This window comes from Bufo gargarizans, chromosome 7 (genome assembly GCF_014858855.1).
Source record: "Bufo gargarizans isolate SCDJY-AF-19 chromosome 7, ASM1485885v1, whole genome shotgun sequence".
NCBI classification, from domain to species: Eukaryota; Metazoa; Chordata; class Amphibia; order Anura; family Bufonidae; genus Bufo; species Bufo gargarizans.
This window is the reverse complement of record NC_058086.1, coordinates 196,098,133-196,121,515: the sequence shown is the minus strand read 5'-3', so window position 1 is coordinate 196,121,515 and position 23,383 is coordinate 196,098,133.

Below are 23,383 nucleotides of genomic sequence, written 5' to 3'. Positions count from 1 at the left end.
TAATGAATCCTAGAAGTGTTCATTGAGAGGATTTTTTTTTTTCCCCGTACAGGTTTTAGGGTTAATAATGCATACTCTATCATCTCACAAGGGTATGGAGATGTGAGTGGGGTGAAGTGAAAGCAAGCTGTTCTCGGTGGACAGATCAATGAGGCATGAACATAGAGCGGAAGGCTCGTTTTTATGATACAATGTAGCATGTTCATTTCCAGCAAAAGGATCAAATGTCTCTCGGATGAACAGCCTGAGCCATCCCTGGGCTGTTAGCAATAAGGTTATCTCCTATGTCTTTATTCCCGGCCTTGTTTATGGGACCGCTGTCACATTGCTTTAATGAAAAGAATGCAATCCGTGTACGTTAACCGCATAGTTAAGGTATACGATGCTGCGGCGTGTCAGGGAGAATACAGGTGCAGTGTAAGGTCAGCCGCGTAATGTTTGTTTGACATTCACAGCATAGAATATGACAGCCTAACCTGCCGGCCACAGTCTCTAACAGCTACTTCAGCTTATTATTTCCGTATTTCCGTCTGACAGGTCAGCATTAAAAAAAATAATAAGCGGGAAAAATCAACGGAAAGTGTCCAAACATATTACAAGTTGGGAAAGAAAAGCATTTGAGCTCCTGGGAAGACCGAACCCGTGTAGATGGGGCGTGCATTATGCATTGATCCAAATAAGGCTACATGCACACAACCGTATGTGTTTTGCGGTCCGCAAATTGCGGATCCGCAAAAAAAACGGACGACATTCCGAATGGCATCCGTTTTTTTTTTTGCGGGGCAACGGAACGGACATACTGATGCGGACAGCACACGGTGTGCTGCCCGAGTTTTTTGCGGGCCCATTGAAATGAATGGGTCTGCATCCTATCCGCAAAAAAAAGGAACGGACACGGAAACAAAATACGTTCGTGTGCATGTAGCCTAAGTGTTGGCGGGGGATCAGTGGATGATCATGGTAAGGCCACACATTGTAGGATTTTTCCACTGTGGATGCTCCCACAAATCGGTGACGGTTCCACAGCAAATCAACACATGTAATAAGCGCGGTGGATTTCACCCTTATACATTAAAGGTATATTCGCACGGTACAGATTTTCTGTGCAAATTTTCATGCAGAAAATCCTCAGTATAAGGCCTCATGCACACCAGGCCGTTGTTTTGGTCCGCATCCGGACCCATTCACTTCAATGGGGCCGCAAAAGATGCGGACAGCACTCCGTGTGCTATCCGCATCCGCTGCTCCGTTCCGTGGTCCGCAAAAAAAATAATATAACCTGTCCTATTCTTGTCCGCACTCTGCATAGAATAGGCAGTTATATTAAAGGCTGTCCGTGCCGTTCCGCAACAGACGCCATCCGTGTTTTGCGGATCCGAGATTTTCGGACCTCAAAACACACAACGGTCGCGTGCATGTAGCCTAAAGCCTCATTCACACGTCCGTGTCCATGCTCAAATCCGTGAGAAGATGGTCAGTGATACATCTGTCCGTGAAGGATCCGTGTAGGGTCAGTTTTGTTTCACTGACGCTGCACAGCTGAAAAATCATTTTTAAAGCATCTCTTCCTAATGATACGTGAAACGCGGACGCAACACGGGGGGCATCTGTGTTGCATCCGTAGCTTTCACAGACCCATAGACTATAATGGGCGTGATGGACGGACAAAATACAGCATGCATCCGTGCTAAAAACACTTATGTCTGAATACACTCATTAAAATGAATGGAGACGCGTGCTGTCCGTGGAGAACACCGACGTATGAATGAGGCTTAATATAGTATCATACAGTAGATGAGATTTTCAAAGCCTCGTGTAGACGGTGCAGAAATGTTCCCATGTGGAAATGTACCTGCAGTACGGATTTTGAAATCCACAGCATCCACAACAGATGGTTTTTTGTGCTTATTTCCAGTGCAAAGGATGGGATCTGGGGCAAAATGCACAACAACTGTAACACAGGAAGATTTTGGTGCAGAAACACAGTGAAAACTGCACAAAAATCCAAATGGTAAAATTTGCATAAACGCCACTGCCCTGTGCATGTACCCTAAAGGGGTAATATCGGCTGTGAAAATCCAAGGCGAATATAAGGAGCAAGCAGCAGATTTTCAAGGTTGCATTTTTCAGCCCCATCCACATATACGGTTTTGTCATTTTTAACAAATTTGCAACTCAGAGAAACTATGCCCCAGAGATCATTAGAGGACGACCACACGGAGTGGTTGTGATTGGGTTCTGGTCACGGCCGGTTGTGGGCAAGAACAAACTAGGCTGTAGCTGCCTTTTATTTCCCTAATGAGCACACTGTATAGCCGGTCTTCATTGACAGTGCCCACGCGGTACTGAAGGAGCCAGACGGCCATTCACAGCTGTACACTGCAGCATTCATTAGCTAAATAAAAGGCAGCTGCGGCCTAATTGGCTGCGCAATTCTTGCCCACAGCCAGCCGTGACCAGAACCGATCACAAGCTTTCTGTGTGGTCGTACCCTAACAGGGGTTCTAAAGGAATAAATAACTATTAAAAGGGGTTTTCCGAGACATTTATACTGATATCCCTATCCCCTGGATAGATCATCAGCATCTGATAATCCCAGGTGTAGGACCCCCACCAATCAGCTATTTGAGAAAGTATCGGCGCTCGCAGTAGTGCCGCTGCCTTCTCGCAGCTTTCCCTAGGCCAGTGACGTCACGGTCATCAGACACAAGGCCTAGGAGCAGCTCAGCTCCATAGAATTGAATGGTGCTGAGCTGCAATACCAAGCACAGCCACTATACAATGTACGGCGCTGTGCTTGATGAGCTGAGAGGAGGCCGCAGCGCTCACAGGAGCGCCGGTGCCTTCTTAAACAGCAAACAGCAAAATGCAAACTCTGATGCCTGCAGGGAACCGATGATTGGTGGGGCTGCCTTTATGTCGGACCCCCACCAATCTGATAGGTATTTAATATTAGAAGCTTGGAAAAACCCTTTAAACTACATCCTCATTGCTTTAAAGGGGTTTTCCAAGATTCTGACATGATGGCCTATGCTAAGGACAGGTCTTCAATATCAGATCAGCCGAGGTCCAACACCCGAGACCCCCAATAATCAGCGTCACCGCCTCCTCACAGCTTACCAAGCACAGCGCTGCCCATTGAAAAGTGGCCATGCTTGGTATTGCAGCTCAGCAACATTCACGTAGACTGCACGACAGATGTACGTAACGTCACTGGCCTAGGAAGAGGCTGCACCGCTCACCGGAAATCGGACATCCGCCAGTTCTGATATCAAAGGGCCTCTGTCAGCAGATTTGTCCCTATGACACTGGCTGACCTGTTACATGTGCACTTGGCAGCTGAAGGCATCTGTGTTGGTCCCATGTTCATATGTGTCCACATTGCTGAGAAAAATGATGTTTTAATATATGCAAATGAGACTCTAGGAGCAATGGGGGCGTTACCATTACACCTCGAGGCTCAGCTCTCTCTGCAACTGGCACGCCCCCTGCACTGTGATTGATAGGTCCAGCCAGTGTAAATTTGATCACACCTGACCCTGTCAATCAAAGAGGCGGGAGCACAGCAGTTGCAGAGAGAGCTCAGCCTCTAGGTGTAACGGTAACGCCCCCATTGCTCCTAGACTTTCATTTGCATATAATAAAACATCACTTTTCTCAGCAATGTGGACACATATGAACATGGGACCAACACAGATGCCTTCAGCTGCCAAGCGCACATGTAACAGGCCAGCCGGTGTCATAGGTACAAATCTGCTGACAGATGCCCTTTAAAGTATAGGCCATCAATATCAGAAACCCATACATGAATGGCCATATATGTAGCGAAGCTCAGAAGGGACAGATAATGTTATACACATGTTGTAAACATCGCCTTCATTGAGTCGTTGTAAATTCAATGGAAGTAATCTGTTCTTACAGGGGCTTCTTCCCTGATGAAATCAATCCCTCCATAAAAACAACAATGTTTGCAGTAAATTTAAATGTGTGAATTAAAATCAATACGACACAGTTCATAATCCGGGCCGGTTACATGGAGGGGGTCTCGCTCAATACGCGATGAATAATAGCGCTCTGCTTTGCGACATTTTCTCAGATCGTTACTATTATTACAGAATGAGATTCTCGCACCCTTTACCATAACAGGGTTTCGGCATTAAAGAGTAAGTACCGTAATCGGAGATCAGAGCGAGGCCGGCGCTGGCTGCGCTTCTAGCATTATACCGTGTAAACATTCACAGGAAGAGGCAGTTTGGTTTATGGACAGGAATATTCTAAATAGCGCGAGTCCAAATCTTTCCAGGATCAATCTGCTGCAAAAAGGCATGAGGTTTTTGGAGGTGTAAGGGATGCTGATACACAAGCTGTCCCTTTCAAACATTAACAGGTCCAACCTCTCAGTCTTTTTTCTCCTGTACATTGCGCTCAGTGAGCGTTACGCAGCGAATAGAGAAAGATGCTATGCCACGTCCTCCATTGGACCGCAATCACATGATCACTGAGTGTCTCGGGCGTAGCAGAGCGGCAGCGTCTTAACAGACCCTGATCAGCTCTGCACAGGGGACGTATTCTGTGCAAAAAAAAATATAAAATTATATATATATATATATATATATATATAAAACACAAAGAAAATAGCAGCAGCACTACTTAACTGGTGGAGCCGAGTGCAAAAAATCCTCTGACCTTAGGCCATCGGGTCAATTTGTTATAGATTTTTCAAAGAAGAGGCAGCACTCCAAGATATGGTGAATAACGACCCTCTTTATTTCCCTGTGCGACGTTTCAACTGCTCCTTGCAGTCTTTCTCAAGCATAACAATGGTGTCACAGCATTTACATTTATACCCACAATGCTTAGTGGGTCAATTAACAGTGATTAACAATAATATATTCATATCAAGTATAAAAAAGTGAAATACAATGAAATACTATCATGATCATAAATACAACATGTGTGCCGGTTATAATCTTTACATACATCATATCATTTCATACAAATCACATATCAAACAATACATAGTGCATAAAGTGCCTTGTGCTTTGTGCCCAATTATAGTGATCACCTGTGTAACTTGATTACGCGGTACAAGACCGCATGGTTAAAAACTTACATAGTGGAGGAATACAATGATGGCAGGCATCTCGGCGTCCCTGTAGCCTCACTGCGCATGCCCGGTAACCTGGATACCGACGCACACAAAGGGGAGACGCAACCGGAAGTGACGTCAAACCCAATGCGCACATCCGCATCCAGGCGCCAACCACGAGCCGACGGAATGGAGGGCAACCTCTCCCCATCCAGCTTCCCGATCACATGACTATGTCACGTGAATCGTTGCCTGGCAATAAGGAAATGCTTACCCTAAACACCACGCCGACCCCGAAGTTGATCCGGGCACGGTCGCGAGAGCTGTATCAGGGACAAAATGGTTGGAGAATGATGAGGTCAAGCACACTATTCTCATGGTTATAGTAAAAAACAAGAAATGTAGAGATATGTATATATGAATGAGGGATTTCAAATCGTGAATATCGGAGGATTGTACTCCTTAAAGGGAACACCACATATATTATTTGTACTATTTTTTGGAGAAAGGGGGGGTATGGTCCATAAGGGTGAGCCACACAAGTGACCATCCCCATAAACCCGAAGGTCAGCGGGGCGCAAAATAGACCAGGTACAGAGGGGTAGGCGAGGTGGTGACCGTACAGTGGCCCTTAAGCAACGGGAACTGCGGTGGATACATCGCCTACAGTCACTCAAACCTAAAGGTCTGAATGTAGACTTTAAGTGGAATATCATGTAAACTGGGTCCTATTGTGCCTGTGTGGGATCCTAGTCTGCCGAATTGATTGTGTGACCACCTTTGGTGTCAAAAGTATATTTTAAAAAATTTTCTCTCATTTTCTCTTTTAGGACTATTTGGATCCTAAAGTGATTTATTTATTCTTCAAGTCATTTCCATGGTGGAGGAAAATGGTGGCGGTCGCCCTGGCAATATAAGTTTGAAATGGGAGAATGGGGCACACAATTGAATCTTGGTATCACTTTAAAGGAGAAAATGGATAAATCGTGAATGGAGGAAGTCATGGCGATAGGAGATGAATGGAGGGTAGAAGAAGGTATGTGGGGTTGCAGGGTGTGGACAACATTTTGCGCCCCGCTGACCTTCGGGTTTATGGGGATGGTCACTTGTGTGGCTCACCCTTATGGACCATACCCCCCCTTTCTCCAAAAAATAGTACAAATAATATATGTGGTGTTCCCTTTAAGGAGTACAATCCTCCGATATTCACGATTTGAAATCCCTCATTCATATATACATATCTCTACATTTTTTGTTTTTTATTATAACCATGAGAATAGTGTGCTTGACCTTATCATTCTCCAACCATTTTGTCCCTGATACAGCTCTCGCGACCGTGCCCGGATCAACTTCGGGGTCGGCGTGGTGTTTAGGGTAAGCATTTCCTTATTGCCAGGCAACGATTCACGTGACATAGTCATGTGATCGGGAAGCTGGATGGGGAGAGGTTGCCCTCCATTCCGTCGGCTCGTGGTTGGCGCCTGGATGCGGATGTGCGCATTGGGTTTGACGTCACTTCCGGTTGCGTCTCCCCTTTGTGTGCGTCGGTATCCAGGTTACCGGGCATGCGCAGTGAGGCTACAGGGACGCCGAGATGCCTGCCATCATTGTATTCCTCCACTATGTAAGTTTTTAACCATGCGGTCTTGTACCGCGTAATCAAGTTACACAGGTGATCACTATAATTGGGCACAAAGCACAAGGCACTTTATGCACTATGTATTGTTTGATATGTGATTTGTATGAAATGATATGATGTATGTAAAGATTATAACCGGCACACATGTTGTATTTATGATCATGATAGTATTTCATTGTATTTCACTTCTTTATACTTGATATGAATATATTATTGTTAATCACTGTTAATTGACCCACTAAGCATTGTGGGTATAAATGTAAATGCTGTGACACCATTGTTATGCTTGAGAAAGACTGCAAGGAGCAGTTGAAACGTCGCACAGGGAAATAAAGAGGGTCGTTATTCACCATATCTTGGAGTGCTGCCTCTTCTTTGAAAAATCTATAACAAATTGACCCGATGGCCTAAGGTCAGAGGATTTTTTGCACTCGGCTCCACCAGTTAAGTAGTGCTGCTGCTATTTTCTTTGTGTTTTATTATTGGACTTATACAGCTCTGCACTGCCACTTTAGTTCGCTTTAATTACAACATGGACCCCCCCGATGTGTTCACATATACCAAGGAGGACGAAGACAGGATCCTACAGGGCCTGGTGAGTGATCCCCAGTTTTTATCCACTCCCACTACAGTCGATCTTAAAAAACAGTATGAAGCTGATGCCAAAAAAATTGCTTCCATGGACTTGCACCTTATGACATTAGGTCAATATTATAAAGAACATAGGATTCCCAGGGGGATCCGCTCACAGTTGAAACCCAATTTATTCCCTGGCGGCTCAGCATGCGCACTTAAGTTTGTGCAAATATCAAATAAATACGCTTTCGATATTATACTGCTCAACTTAGAATTTTTGCAACAAGAACTAGTGGAAGTGAAGGAGAGACATCTGAAAACAAAGACGGCACTACAGTCACTACTTAATGCAGAGGAATGGAATCAGTATGAACAAAATTGTACCCAGTATCTGGATAGATTCATTAAAGATCAAGAAAGCATAAAAAGAAAAAAATGGCAACGTGACTCTGATGATTATGCCAGAGGAAGGATATATACCTGGCAAGAAGATATACAAAGGAGACAAATGCCACCATATCGCTCGATGAATAGGAAACAACATCCACATTTTAACTCACAACAGCAGCAACAACAACAAAATAACATGACAACAGCACCTACATCGGATACTGCTTCAACCTCAATGCCTTTTTTAGGCCAGGGACTTACATCAAAAGAACCAGACGAGGAGGGAGAAAACATCACAAATGGAGAAAACATCAAAAACTTCAAGAATCAGAGACCGCAGAAACAGACAACACGTCGCAAAGGGGGCAAACAGTAGGGGTGGAAGAGTCTTTTATCTCCAAGCCAACTGTGGTAAATATGTCTTCAGTCTCACTGTCTGATGCACAGATAGCCTTATTGTCAAAGGGTTTGTCATTTTGCCCCTCTACAAGGGTCGATTGGTTTCAGCTTGAGGTGGATATGCAGCGTTTGTTCAGGAATATCAAATTGCAAATTTGGTTCTCTGAACATCCACCTCCGGCTGACCATGTATCGATCACTGGTGGGTCTGAGCTCACTCTGGGACAGGTAAAACTGACTCCTAAGAGTGATTTCATACCACAGATTAACCACCACACTGTTGAAACATTTATTAAGGCTGTGACACTGGATATTAGTGGACTGAAATCTAGGGTCCATGATATACCTCTGCAACATCCAAATATGACCTCAACTGACATCAGAATGTTGGACGAATTGTGCCATGACAACAGCCTCACCATAAAACCAGCCGATAAAGGCGGTGCGGTTGTTGTCATGGACACGTCCTGGTATATGGGTGAAATAAGGAGACAGCTGAATGACTTGAATGTCTATAAGGAACTGCCAGGGGATCCAAAATTTGAATATATCAAAAAAATAAAAACGGTTCTAGATGTGGCACGTGATCATGGGATCATTGATGAGGGTGTATATAATTTTTTGCTTATTGAAAATCCTCGGACACCAATGATCTATGTATTGCCAAAAATACATAAGTCCCTTACGAACCCCCCTGGGAGACCCATTGTGTCGGGCATTGATTCGATCTGTTCCCATGTCTCAATCTTTCTGGACCGCTTACTCCGCACCTATGCAATTAATACCAAGTCCTATATTAGGGACACAGAGGATTTCTTGGAAAAGATCTCCTCAGTAAAAGTACCTGATGGATGTTTGGTGGCATCTTTTGATGTCACCAGCCTCTATACCTCCATAGATCACGAGCGAGGAGTTAATGCGGTCAGAAGATGTTTGGAACATAGTGACTACTCAGGAATGTGTTGTGATTTTATTATTCAGCTCTTGAATCTGGTCCTGAGACATAATTATTTTATGTTTGGGGAACAGTTTTTTCTGCAACTGCGTGGGACCGCAATGGGGTCCAATGTGGCCCCCACGTATGCAAATGTATTCATGGCGTCACTTGAGGAGGATCTTGTCTATGTGTCCCACCACTTCAGTAAAGTACTGGGGTGGTGGCGATACATAGACGACATCTTCCTCATTTGGCGGGGGGATATTGGATCCCTGGAACAATTTCATAGCTATCTGAATGAGATGGATAGTGAGATTGCGTTTACATTAACACATTCCGATAAACAGGTTCAGTTTCTCGACACAATGGTATCCATTGTTGGTGAGAGATTGTCTACGGACATCTTCACCAAATCCACCGACTGTAACACATTATTACGGTATGAAAGCTGTCACCCTAGAGCATGTATTGATTCCCTACCACGCAGTCAATTACTGCGGGTAAGGAGAATCGTACAGGACCCAAAAAACTTACCTGTCAGGTATGGAGAAATGGTCAAGAAGTTTAGACAGAGGGGATACCCGCAAAAAAATCTAGCTAGACATCTGAAGAGAATACAGTGTCCACAGGAAGAGGGAGAGAGAAGACCAAAATTTGAACAGATCCCTTTTGTAACAACTTACTCTGAACAAAGTAAGGATATAGCCGGTATTTTAAAGAAACACTGGCCTATCCTACGGAGTAACTTCCCCAAGATTGAGAAATTTATGAGATCTCCTCTCTTATCGTATAGACGGCCCACTAACCTGAGAGACAGATTAGTGAGAGCCGATGTCCCTATTAAAAAGAAGGTGCAGACATTTTTAGGTGCAAGGAGGACGGGGTGTTTCCCGTGCCTTTCATGCGTGAACTGCACCTATATGATTAAGGGTAATGTCTTTATACACCCGGGAACTGGGGTACAATATGACATCCGCCATTATTTGACGTGTGATAGCACGTTTGTAATTTACGTGTTGAAATGTCCATGTGGTCTCCTCTATGTGGGGGAGACCACATGTGACATGAAAACGCGGTTAAACAATCACCGGTTCTCGATAAGACGCAAAAGATTGGACTTACCAGTCCCTAAACACTTTGTGGAGTATGGACATACTGAGAAAGACCTTAAGTGCATTATTATAGACCAGGTACAGAGGGGTAGGCGAGGTGGTGACCGTACAGTGGCCCTTAAGCAACGGGAACTGCGGTGGATACATCGCCTACAGTCACTCAAACCTAAAGGTCTGAATGTAGACTTTAAGTGGAATATCATGTAAACTGGGTCCTATTGTGCCTGTGTGGGATCCTAGTCTGCCGAATTGATTGTGTGACCACCTTTGGTGTCAAAAGTATATTTTAAAAAATTTTCTCTCATTTTCTCTTTTAGGACTATTTGGATCCTAAAGTGATTTATTTATTCTTCAAGTCATTTCCATGGTGGAGGAAAATGGTGGCGGTCGCCCTGGCAACATAAGTTTGAAATGGGAGAATGGGGCACACAATTGAATCTTGGTATCACTTTAAAGGAGAAAATGGATAAATCGTGAATGGAGGAAGTCATGGCGATAGGAGATGAATGGAGGGTAGAAGAAGGTATGTGGGGTTGCAGGGTGTGGACAACATTTTGCGCCCCGCTGACCTTCGGGTTTATGGGGATGGTCACTTGTGTGGCTCACCCTTATGGACCATACCCCCCCTTTCTCCAAAAAATAGTACAAATAATATATGTGGTGTTCCCTTTAAGGAGTACAATCCTCCGATATTCACGATTTGAAATCCCTCATTTATATATACATATCTCTACATTTTTTGTTTTTTATTATAACCATGAGAATAGTGTGCTTGACCTTATCATTCTCCAACCATTTTGTCCCTGATACAGCTCTCGCGACCGTGCCCGGATCAACTTCGGGGTCGGCGTGGTGTTTAGGGTAAGCATTTCCTTATTGCCAGGCAACGATTCACGTGACATAGTCATGTGATCGGGAAGCTGGATGGGGAGAGGTTGCCCTCCATTCCGTCGGCTCGTGGTTGGCGCCTGGATGCGGATGTGCGCATTGGGTTTGACGTCACTTCCGGTTGCGTCTCCCCTTTGTGTGCGTCGGTATCCAGGTTACCGGGCATGCGCAGTGAGGCTACAGGGACGCCGAGATGCCTGCCATCATTGTATTCCTCCACTATGTAAGTTTTTAACCATGCGGTCTTGTACCGCGTAATCAAGTTACACAGGTGATCACTATAATTGGGCACAAAGCACAAGGCACTTTATGCACTATGTATTGTTTGATATGTGATTTGTATGAAATGATATGATGTATGTAAAGATTATAACCGGCACACATGTTGTATTTATGATCATGATAGTATTTCATTGTATTTCACTTTTTTATACTTGATATGAATATATTATTGTTAATCACTGTTAATTGACCCACTAAGCATTGTGGGTATAAATGTAAATGCTGTGACACCATTGTTATGCTTGAGAAAGACTGCAAGGAGCAGTTGAAACGTCGCACAGGGAAATAAAGAGGGTCGTTATTCACCATATCTTGGAGTGCTGCCTCTTCTTTGAAAAATCTATATATATATATATATATACGAAAACCGTTGCCTACCTATGCACGCAAAGACCAGAAACAAAATAGGAAACCAATTTTGATAATTTATTTTGGGGTCAGTTCTCCCATTTAAAATGATAAGGAGCAAAATCTTGAAAAAAAAAATGACTTAAAAAAAAAAAAAAAAAGGAACTCCCAGAGCGGTAGACGCTCTTACATGGCTGATCTCCCTTAATTTCAGAAGCCCATTCTGGAGATAGGTGCAGGTTGCCGAGGCGGCACCCGCACCTATCTGACATTGATAGCATAGCCTAATGATCGGCCACCAATATCCCAGAAGAAAAAATACATCATTAAAGGGGTTGTGTGTAGGGATGAGCGAACCCGTGGAAGTTCGGGTTCGGCCGAACATCAGGTCAAAGTTCGGGTTTGGGACCCGAACTTGAACCCCGAGCCCGAACCCCATTGAAGTCAATGGTGACCCGAACGTCACTTTATTATTTTACGCTATAGCATGGTTATATCAGAAAATAATAGCATTCTTAAGACCGAATGCAAAATAATATGGCCATTTAGGGGTTTGAAGAAAAAAAACGACTCACCTCATCCACTTGATTGCGCTGCAGCAGCTTCTTCTAATCTTCATTCAGCAGGACCTGCCAAAGGATCTGCCAAGTGCGCGATGACGTCACTGCGCTCTCCCACGTGGTGATGTCATCGCGCACATTGCAGGTCCTTTGACAGGTCCTGTTCAGTGAAGATAGAAAAAGCTGCTGCGGCGTAATCAAGTGGATGAGGTGAGTTGTTTTATTTAGTTTTTTTAACCCTTAAATGGCCATATTCTTTTGCATTCTGTTTTAAGAATGCTATTATTTTCCGATATAACCGTGTTATAACGGAAAATAATAAAATCACCAGAACACCGAACCCGGACTTCAGTGAAAAAGTCTGAGTTCGGGTCCGGGTAAGAACCCGCACTTTGCAGAAATGATTAAAGCAGTGCGCTCTCCTTCTCTGTGCAGGTTCCGTTTTAGAGAGCGCTGCGGGTCCCAGAGGTGGGACCGGCCCCTATCAGACTTCTGAGGCATGTCCTAGAGCTATGCCCCCAAATGCATGAGGCCTTTTTATGACTGGTGATTAAAGGGTTAAATATAGAGCTACTCATGACAATACCACTGTGGATATACAGCGAGATAATAAAGAAGCTCTAGGATTTACTATGCTCCATTCACTGCAGTTACGTGTCCTATAACCAGTGAGGACTGCGCTATTCTGCACAGGTCGTATTCATCCGCGATATGCCGACTGTCGTTATATATAAGTGCGGTATATTAAAAGGGTATTAACCTCAGCGTAAACTTTGCCTAAATATAAGTATTAAAAAAATCACGGCGGCAGATGATCTTGTTGTTCTGTCGTTATACCTAAGAGAAGCAGATGGTCATTTTAATACGAGATACAAAATGCATAGCGCGGCTTTGCGGTTATTCCGGCGCGTACACACAGTATGCATTTTATATGCTTATTGTAATAAAATGGTAAAATGACCATCTGTTTCCCATAGTAAGAAATGGATGTAAACGTGTAACACGGGACGAGCACGATGAAATCACCAGCAAGGTCTTATATATAGTATCCATCATAAGGCCTCTTTCACACGACAGTATGTCCATTTCAGTGTTTTGCGGTCCGTTTTTCACGGATCCGTTGTTCCGTTTTTTGCTTCCGTTGTGGTTCCGTTTCCGTTCCGTTGTTCCGTTCCGTTTTTCCGTATGGCAAATACAGTATACAGTAATTTCATATAAAAAATTGGGCTGGGCATAACATTTTCAATAGATGGTTCCGCAAAAAACGGAACGGATACGGAAGACATACGGATGCATTTCCGTATGCATTCCGTTTTTTTGCGGACCCATAGACTTTAATGGAGCAACGGAACGTGATTTGCGGCCAAATATAGGACATGTTCTATCTTTAAACGGAACGGAAAAACGGAAATACGGAAACGGAATGCACACGGAGTACATTCCGTTTTTTTTGCGGAACCATTGAAATGAATGGTTCCGTATACGGACCGTATACGGACCGCAAAAAACGGCCCGCAAAACGGAAAAAAAAAACGGTCGTGTGAAAGAGGCCTAAGTCTATGTCAGTATGTTTCAGTTATTTAGGGGTTATCCCAAGATTAATGTGAAAACTGTAAAAAAAAACATAATCTAGAACATGACAACCTCTTTCTAACAAAGCTAGAACCAGCCCTGTACCTCACATAGATCCAGAGATCTCCACATTCATTGCTCCAATTGCTCTGCTAGATTTTTTTTCTCAGGGAGCGTGTCCTTACTCAGAGGGTGTGCCCTGTCTGCTGCAGCTGGTGGCAGTTGGATGGAACTGAGAATGTGCTTCCATCTCAGTGAGCAGGACAGAAAAATTAGAAAAAGAGCAAACAGCAGGTGGCGCCATACAGATAGATTTAATGGAATAACTTTAATAGATTTTTTTTTGCAGTTACAAAAGCATTCAGACCCTTTAAAGGGCGACCACCCATTGAGAATTCTTATCAATTAAGCAGAGCCAAAAAAAGGCTACAAAGAGAGTCTCTCGCTCCGGAGGACCCGAGGCAACCATGCACTAGGCAGGCTGTCGATTGATTTTAATGAGAACCACGTAATGCTTAATTTCTCCTGTAGAGGCGCTGCAGGAATATTGCTGCTGGATTCAACCCACAGATCGCAGCAGGACACCCTGTGACCAGCTTATCTTTGGAGGACCCTTGTAAGAAAGCGTGATTGATGGCGGGTGTAAAGCTTCCTATATTTATAGCCCCATATATCATGAAAACGGTGTATAAAATCACAATAACCCTTAAAGGGGTTTGAACAATCCCTTTTTGTTAGAAAGATCTCCCTTTTTCAGCTGTAGTCCGCCACCATGGGGAGCAACTAGACTGCAGCGCCACCACAGGAGAAAATAAGAATTACGTAATTTCCACTGTCTGAGAAATCAAAGGCTGCACTTTCATTCTCCAGATTTGTACAATTACGGCAATACCACATATGTATAGTTTTTCTTGCGTTTTAATACAGAAAAAAAATACTTGAATATTTTTTTCTTCTTTTCATTACCATATTCTCACCTCTATAAATTTTTTGTAGTTATGTTTACGGAGCTGTGTCAGGGCTCAATTTTTGCGGGATGATCTCTACTTTTCTTTGATACCATTTTGGGGTGTATATGTCTTTTTGATCACCTTTTATGGAATTTTTTTATGGTAGTTGAAGGGACAAAAAAAACAGCATTTTGACTTTTTTCCGTGTTGTTGTTTGCTGTTTTGTTGTATGGGATGAATATTTCAATATTTTAATAGTACGGGTGTTTTCAGATGTGGCGATGCCCGTTATGTGTATTTTTTTATTTTTTACATATTTTTATTTACATTTCATTAGAATTTTTAGATTTCTTTAGATATTCTTTTACTTTTCAAAACATTTATTCTTTTTTACACTTTTAGATTAGATCGTCTCTCTCTTACACTCCAGTGCATGAGAAATTCACTATGCTTCTATAGAGCACTAGGGGCTCCATAGGAACTAATGTGCAGCAGCAGCTTCAGTTTATTTCACTGCACAGCGAGGATAAAGGGAGCCGGAGCAAACACTGAAGCTGCCAGGTTTTTGCACCCTCAGGTGCCGTGGTCACATTTGAAAGGTTAAAAGTCCATGATCAGCTTTACCGATCAAGCACCTGTATCTCCCAGGATGCACTGCAACTAGCTCCTGTTAACCTCTTCCTACCCTGCATAGAAAATAGTCCCTCACATGTAAGACCAGAGATACATATGGTATAAGATGCCCCCACAATTTTCTTCTCCACTGCATGGGCATCCGCAGGGGGGGGCAGGTGCCCCCCCCCCCCTGGGGCCCTGGAAATCTGTGAACTGAGTTCTGCCTCTGCTCTGCAGCACTGGCGGGCCAGGGGGGGGGGGCAACGGGGCAATTGTCCCCCCCCGAGCTGATCAGAGGTGGGGGCGCCGGCCGCAGGGCACAGGGAGATGTTGTGGAAGCGCTCATCTCCATAGTCATCTGTATCGCCGTCCTCAGGACAGCAATACAGATGACTGTGCTGAGGCAGGGGATGGAGAGGCGTGTCCCTTTCCCTTCCTCTGATAGGCTGCAGGCACTAGGCCGGCAGCCTATCAGAGGCCGGCGCAGGCGGCGCAATGACGTCATCGCCCTGCCTGAGCCGTACAGCGCGGGACACAGGCCGGAAGAGGCCTGCATCGCATAGCTGCCAAGGAGGTAAGTATAAGGCCGAATGCACACGGCCGTGTTTGCGGCCGAGAGCGGGCTGTGAAAACCCCGCCGGGATTCCTGCTGACTGCTGGAGCGCACGGCGTCATGGGTTGCTATGACGCCGTGCGCTCCAGCAGTCAGCAGGAATCCCGGCAGGGTTTTCACGGCCCGCACTCGGCCGCGGAACACATTCGGCCTAAGGGTTTATTTTTTCTTTGTGTACAATACTGGTGGCTACTGGCACATAATGGGGGTCTCTGGCTACTGGCACATAATGGGGGTCTCTGGCTACTGGCACATAATGGGGGTCTCTGGCTACTGCACATAATGGGGGTCTCTAGCTACTGGCACATAATGAGGGTCTCTAGCTACTGGCACATAATGGGGGTCTCTGGCTACTGGCACATAATGGGGGGGCTGTCATTACTGGCACATAATGGGGGGCTGTCATTACTGGCACATAATGGGGGGCTGTCCTTACTGGCACATAATGGTGGGCTGTCATTACTGGCACATAATGGGGGCTGTCATTACTGGCACAAGAGGGGGGCTGTCATTACTGGCACATGATGGGGGGCTGTTATTACTGGCACATGATGGGGGGGCTGTTATTACTGGCACATGATGGGGGGCTGTTATTACTGGCACATGATGGGGGGGCTGTTATTACTGGCACATTATTGGGGGGGCTGTTATTACTGGCACATTATTGGGGGCACTATAGGGGCATCTACTGAGGCCACAAAGAAGTGGTGTTTTATGAGGGGGGGCTCTGTACAGTAGAATTTTATACTGGGACACATTATGGTGGGTACTATGAGGAAGGGGGAGAGGAGTACTATGGGGTCATCTACGGGGGGCACTAAGAAGGGGTATTTTATACTTGCAAATTATGGGGGACACTGAGGGCATCTACTGGGGCATATTATACTGCTACATTATGGGGGGCACTAGGAGGAAGGGGGGGGAGGAGCACTATGGAGGTATTTACTGGGGGCACTATACAGGGAGTGCAGAATTATTAGGCAAATGAGTATTTTGACCACATCATCCTCTTTATGCATGTTGTCTTACTCCAAGCTGTATAGGCTCGAAAGCCTACTACCAATTAAGCATATTAGGTGATGTGCATCTCTGTAATGAGAAGGGGTGTGGTCTAATGACATCAACACCCTATATCAGGTGTGCATAATTATTAGGCAATTTCCTTTCCTTTGGCAAAATGGGTCAAAAGAAGGACTTGACAGGCTCAGAAAAGTCAAAAATAGTGAGATATCTTGCAGAGGGATGCAGCACTCTTAAAATTGCAAAGCTTCTGAAGCGTGATCATCGAACAATCAAGCGTTTCATTCAAAATAGTCAACAGGGTCGCAAGAAGCGTGTGGAAAAACCAAGGCGCAAAATAACTGCCCATGAACTGAGAAAAGTCAAGCGTGCAGCTGCCAAGATGCCACTTGCCACCAGTTTGGCCATATTTCAGAGCTGCAACATCACTGGAGTGCCCAAAAGCACAAGGTGTGCAATACTCAGAGACATGGCCAAGGTAAGAAAGGCTGAAAGACGACCACCACTGAACAAGACACACAAGCTGAAACGTCAAGACTGGGCCAAGAAATATCTCAAGACTGATTTTTCTAAGGTTTTATGGACTGTCGAAATGAGAGTGAGTCTTGATGGGCCAGATGGATGGGCCCTTGGCTGCATTGGTAAAGGGCAGAGAGCTCCAGTCCGACTCAGACGCCTGCAAGGTGGAGGTGGAGTACTGGTTTGGGCTGGTATCATCAAAGATGAGCTTGTGGGGCCTTTTCGGGTTGAGGATGGAGTCAAGCTCAACTCCCAGTCCTACTGCCAGTTTCTGGAAGACACCTTCTTCAAGCAGTGGTACAGGAAGAAGTTTGCATCCTTCAAGAAAAACATGATTTTCATGCAGGACAATGCTCCATCACACGCGTCCAAGTACTCCACAGCGTGGCTGGCAAGAAAGGGTATAAAAGAAGAAAATCTAATGACATGGCCTCCTTGTTCACCTGATCTGAACCCCATTGAGAACCTGTGGTCCATCATCAAATGTGAGATTTACAAGGAGGGAAAACAGTACACCTCTCTGAACAGTGTCTGGGAGGCTGTGGTTGCTACTGCACGCAATGTTGATGGTGAACAGATCAAAACACTGACAGAATCCATGGGTGGCAGGCTTTTGAGTCTCCTTGCAAAGAAAGGTGGCTATATTGGTCACTGATTTGTTTTTGTTTTGTTTTTGAATGTCAGAAATGTATATTTGTGAATGTTGAGATGTTATATTGGTTTCACTGGTAAAAATAAATAATTGAAATGGGTATATATTTGTTTTTTGTTAAGTTGCCTAATAATTATGCACAGTAATAGTCACCTGCACACACAGATATCCCCCTAAAATAGCTAAAACTAAAAACAAACTAAAAACTACTTCCAAAAATATTCAGCTTTGATATTAATGAGTTTTTTGGGTTCATTGAGAACATGGTTGTTGTTCAATAATAAAATTAATCCTCAAAAATACAACTTGCCTAATAATTCTGCACTCCCTGTATAGGGGTATTTTATACTGGCACATTATGGGAGCACTATGGGGACATTAGCTGAACTGGGGGCATTACAAGGGGGTATTTTTTGCACTGTCACAATTTAAGGAGAATTATTTCTACTGGGGGGCATTATGGTTGGCTTTATTACTCCCACATGGTATGACAACCTAGTAGCAGCACCAGCCTCTCCCTATCTCTCTGCCCCTTCTCCAAATCCTTATTATGAAATCTTTCTCATTAGGATAAAACACAACATCAGCTCCGCCGAGCCCCCGGCCAAGTGTGGAAGTGGCGTCCGAGATCCCCAAGGGCCAAGCCAAGTAATTGTAAGTTTTCATGTGAAATATGTTTATGTTATACACATATAGCAAACACTGTGCCACACAATATACAGTACACCTCTACACTGTGCCACACAATATACAGTATACCTCTACACTGTGCCACACAATATACAGTATACCTCTACACTGTGCCACACAATATACAGTATACCTCTACACTGTGCCCCACAATATACAGTATACCTCTACCAGGGGCGTAGCTAGAAATGCATGGGCCCCATAGCAAAAAAAATGTATGGGCCCCCCACATATCTATCGGGCCTACCACCACCCCTTCCAGAGCTCCCACCCAAACACCCATCCTAGATCTCCCACCGCCATGAGCAGTTTCACACTTGCGGCAGGACGGATCCGACAGGCTGTTCACCATGTCGGATCCGTCCTGCGGCTATTTCGCCGTGCCCGCGGACCGCCGCTCCGTCCCCATTGACTATAATGGGGACGGGGCGGAGCTCCGGCGCAGCACGGCGGTGCATGGAGAAAGGCCGCCGGATTAAAATTACTGCATGTCAGGCTTTTTAGTCCGGCGGCTTTCTCCGTGCACCGCCGTGCTGCGCCGGAGCTCCGCCCCCGTCCCCATTATAGTCAATGGGGACGGAGCGGCGGTCCGCGGGCACGCGAAATAGCCGCAGGACGGATCCGACATGGTGAACAGCCTGTCGGATCCGTCCTGCCGCAAGTGTGAAAGTACCCTTAAGAATTTAGATTATCTCAGAAATCATAAATTCTCAATAATCTCACTTCCTTAAGTTCCAATGAATCACATATTCACATCACTTACTTGTAGTCACACAGACAGCAGGTGCCAGCCAGGCACAGACTGGAGTGGCACGACCGAAGGCGTCACGGCGGGACTGAGTCTGTCACTGGACTGGAGAGTGGAGACCAGGCAGTGAGGCAGGCACTGACTCCACTGAGACTGAGGACTGGAGTGACTGTGAGGTCACGGGTGGGTTCCCCTCTCTCTCACTTTCTCTGAGTGTCTGAGGCTCTGAGCTGCGCCGCCGCCTGCTCTGCTCAGCCAGACTGGTTTCGGGCAGTCAGATTAGCATATCAGCCGCCAGCCGCATAGCGCCTAATCTGACTGGCGCCAGTGCGGCTGGCGGGACCCTCCACTCTCCACAACAGCCAACAGGTACCCCCCGGCCAGGCCCCGCCCCCTCCACTGCCTGAGTCCGCCTCCTGAGTCCTCCCTTTAGTTACTAGGACTCTAGGAGGCGGAGCCGGAGGAAATCTTTCCTGCACGCACTGCGCTGGTGCCAGCCTGGCTCCGCCCCCGTTCCGGCCCCCTCCACCGCCTACCTCATGTTCTCCTCCCTTGTGCGTGTGGCAGACAGTGCGCCCCGGCCCGGGCCCGCCTGCTCCTACTACAGCTCCTCCTTCCTGTTAGCTTCCTTCCCCCCAGCCAGGCCTGAGCCGCGGACCGCCCGATCCCCGCCCAGTGGGCGGGCGGTCAGGCCTGGCTGGCTGTGCCTGCCTGTGTGTGTCGTGTTTGTATTAATAAAAAAATTAATAAAAAATTATGCGGTCCGGACGGGCCCCCAGTGGCGTAGGGCCCCATAGCCACTGCTATGGTTGCTATGGCGATCCCTACGCCACTGACCTCTACACTGTGCCCCACAATATACAGTATACCTTTACACTGTGCCCCACAATATACAGTATACCTCTACACTGTGCCACACAATATACAGTATACCTCTACACTGTGCCCCACAATATACAGTATACCTCTACACTGTGCCCCACAATGTACAGTATACCTCTACACTATGCCACACAATATACAGTATACCTCTACACTGTGCCCCCAATATACAGTATACCTCTACACTGTGCCCCACAATATACAGTATACCTCTACACTATGCCACACAATATACAGTATACCTCTACACTGTGCCCCCAATATACAGTATACCTCTACACTGTGCCACACAATATACAGTATACCTCTACACTGTGCCCCCAATATACAGTATACCTCTACACTGTGCCACACAATATACAGTATACCTCTACACTGTGCCACACAATATACAGTATACCGCTACACTATGCCACACAATATACAGTATACCTCTACACTGTGCCCCACAATATACAGTATACCGCTACACTATGCCACACAATATACAGTATACCGCCTGCTCCTACTACAGCTCCTCCTTCCTGTTGGCTTCCTTCCCCCCAGCCAGGCCTGAGCCGCGGACCGCCCGATCCCCGCCCAGTGGGCGGGCGGTCAGGCCTGGCTGGCTGTGCCTGCCTGTGTGTGTCGTGTTTGTATTAATAAAAAAAAAATAAAAAAATTATGCGGTCCGGACGGGCCCCCAGTGGCGTAGGGCCCCATAGCCACTGCTATGGTTGCTATGGCGATCCCTACACCACTGACCTCTACACTGTGCCCCACAATATACAGTATACCTCTACACTGTGCCCCACAATATACAGTATACCTCTACACTGTGCCACACAATATACAGTATACCTCTACACTGTGCCCCACAATATACAGTATACCTCTACACTATGCCACACAATATACAGTATACCTCTACACTGTGCCCCCAATATACAGTATACCTCTACACTGTGCCACACAATATACAGTATACCTCTACACTGTGCCACACAATATACAGTATACCTCTACACTGTGCCACACAATATACAGTATACCTCTACACTGTGCCACACAATATACAGTATACCGCTACACTGTGCCACACAATATACAGTATACCTCTACACTGTGCCACACAATATACAGTATACCTCTACACTGTGCCACAATATACAGTATACCACTACACTGTGCCACACAATATACAGTATACCGCTACACTGTGCCCCACAATATACAGTATACCTCTACACTGTGCCACACAATATAAAGTATACCTCTACACTGTGCCACACAATATACAGTATACCGCTACACTGTGCCCCACAATATACAGTATACCTCTACACTGTGCCCCACAATATACAGTATACCGCTACACTGTGCCCCACAATATACAGTATACCTCTACACTGTGCCACACAATATACAGTATACTGCTACACTATGCCACACAATATACAGTATACCTCTACACTGTGCCCCACAATATACAGTATATCGCTACACTATGCCATACAATATACAGTATACCGCTACACTGTGCCACACAATATACAGTATACCTCTACACTGTGCCCCACAATATACAGTATACCGCTACACTATGCCACACAATATACAGTATACCGCTACACTGTGTAGTCTGTTCTATAAGCACCGTTGTTTTGTGGCGGCGGACAAAAAATAATCTGGAAGTGCCCCTCCCGAGACCACGCTCTGGATCCGCCACTGGACACAGCTCATGCGTTATTATACTTTGTGATAATGAATACCCCCCTCCCCTTCATTACATTCTCAAAAACAAGCAGAGCATGGATGTCAATAAAATTATGCCCCCCCCCCGGAAAAATTTCTGCGGACGCCCATGCTCCACTGTCTACAATGAGATAGAGCTCTATATTTCTATGAATTTAGAAGTAGGGATGAATGAATGGAAGGCATTTCTGGCATTTCTGGGAAAGGCGCAGGGAAGCTACTGAGCATGTCCGTCCACCATTGAATGCAAGGGAAGGTGGACAGGAAAGATAAGCAGCAGGGGCCGCTACCAGAGATGAAAATGTAATGCACATAAAAACCTTAACAATATTTTAATTGCATGCATATTGCTATAATACTTCAGGTACAATGTCTTATTCATTGCATAGTCAGCATTTTTGTGGGATAAGACCCTTTAAGACAAACCAATCTGAAGAAGTTATATAAGTGACTGTGACAGGAGACAGATTTCAACCAGAGAGAAGGCAAGAGATTTATCAGGATAAGATGTGATTTTAGCATAGGGCTTGTTGGTGCAGTGAGGTGCTCAGCACAAACCTGCAAACACAGGATAAAAATGCTAAAAAAATTAAATGAAAATCAAGAACAAAGTAAAAAAATAAAACAGCATTAAAAGAGACATAGAAGGAAAAATACAAAATGTGTTTAACTTGCCCGGGTGAAATCATTCTAATGAATCCCTTCTCCCCAGCTCATTAAATATAGATGCACTAATATAGTGCTCTGGCCTTGTCCTCGGGCAGAACGTTCCCCAACAGGATAATAAATTGAAAGACATTTAGGAGAAGGTACGTTTCGTCTCACTGTTAAACTACTCGAATACAGTCGAATACCTTCAGAATTACACATCTTTGGACTGGGATCCCATATTCAATTATTCCTTAATATTACTGGTGGGTATCTGAGGTGAACATATGGATTGTATCTGCCGCAAGCCCCGGAGGAGTGGAGAGGAGGATGGGAGTAGCAGTGGCTCTGGATACAATAATTATTCACTGTGGCAATCCTCACTCGAATGCCCACCAGGGCCAGAAGAGTGATAGAAGGGCACACACTTATTTTCCCTTGGGGCACACTCTAGTTTTGGGGCTCCTGCCTGATAGTATATGGGGTACCCTTGGTGATAGGAGTGTTGTATGGGTGCAAG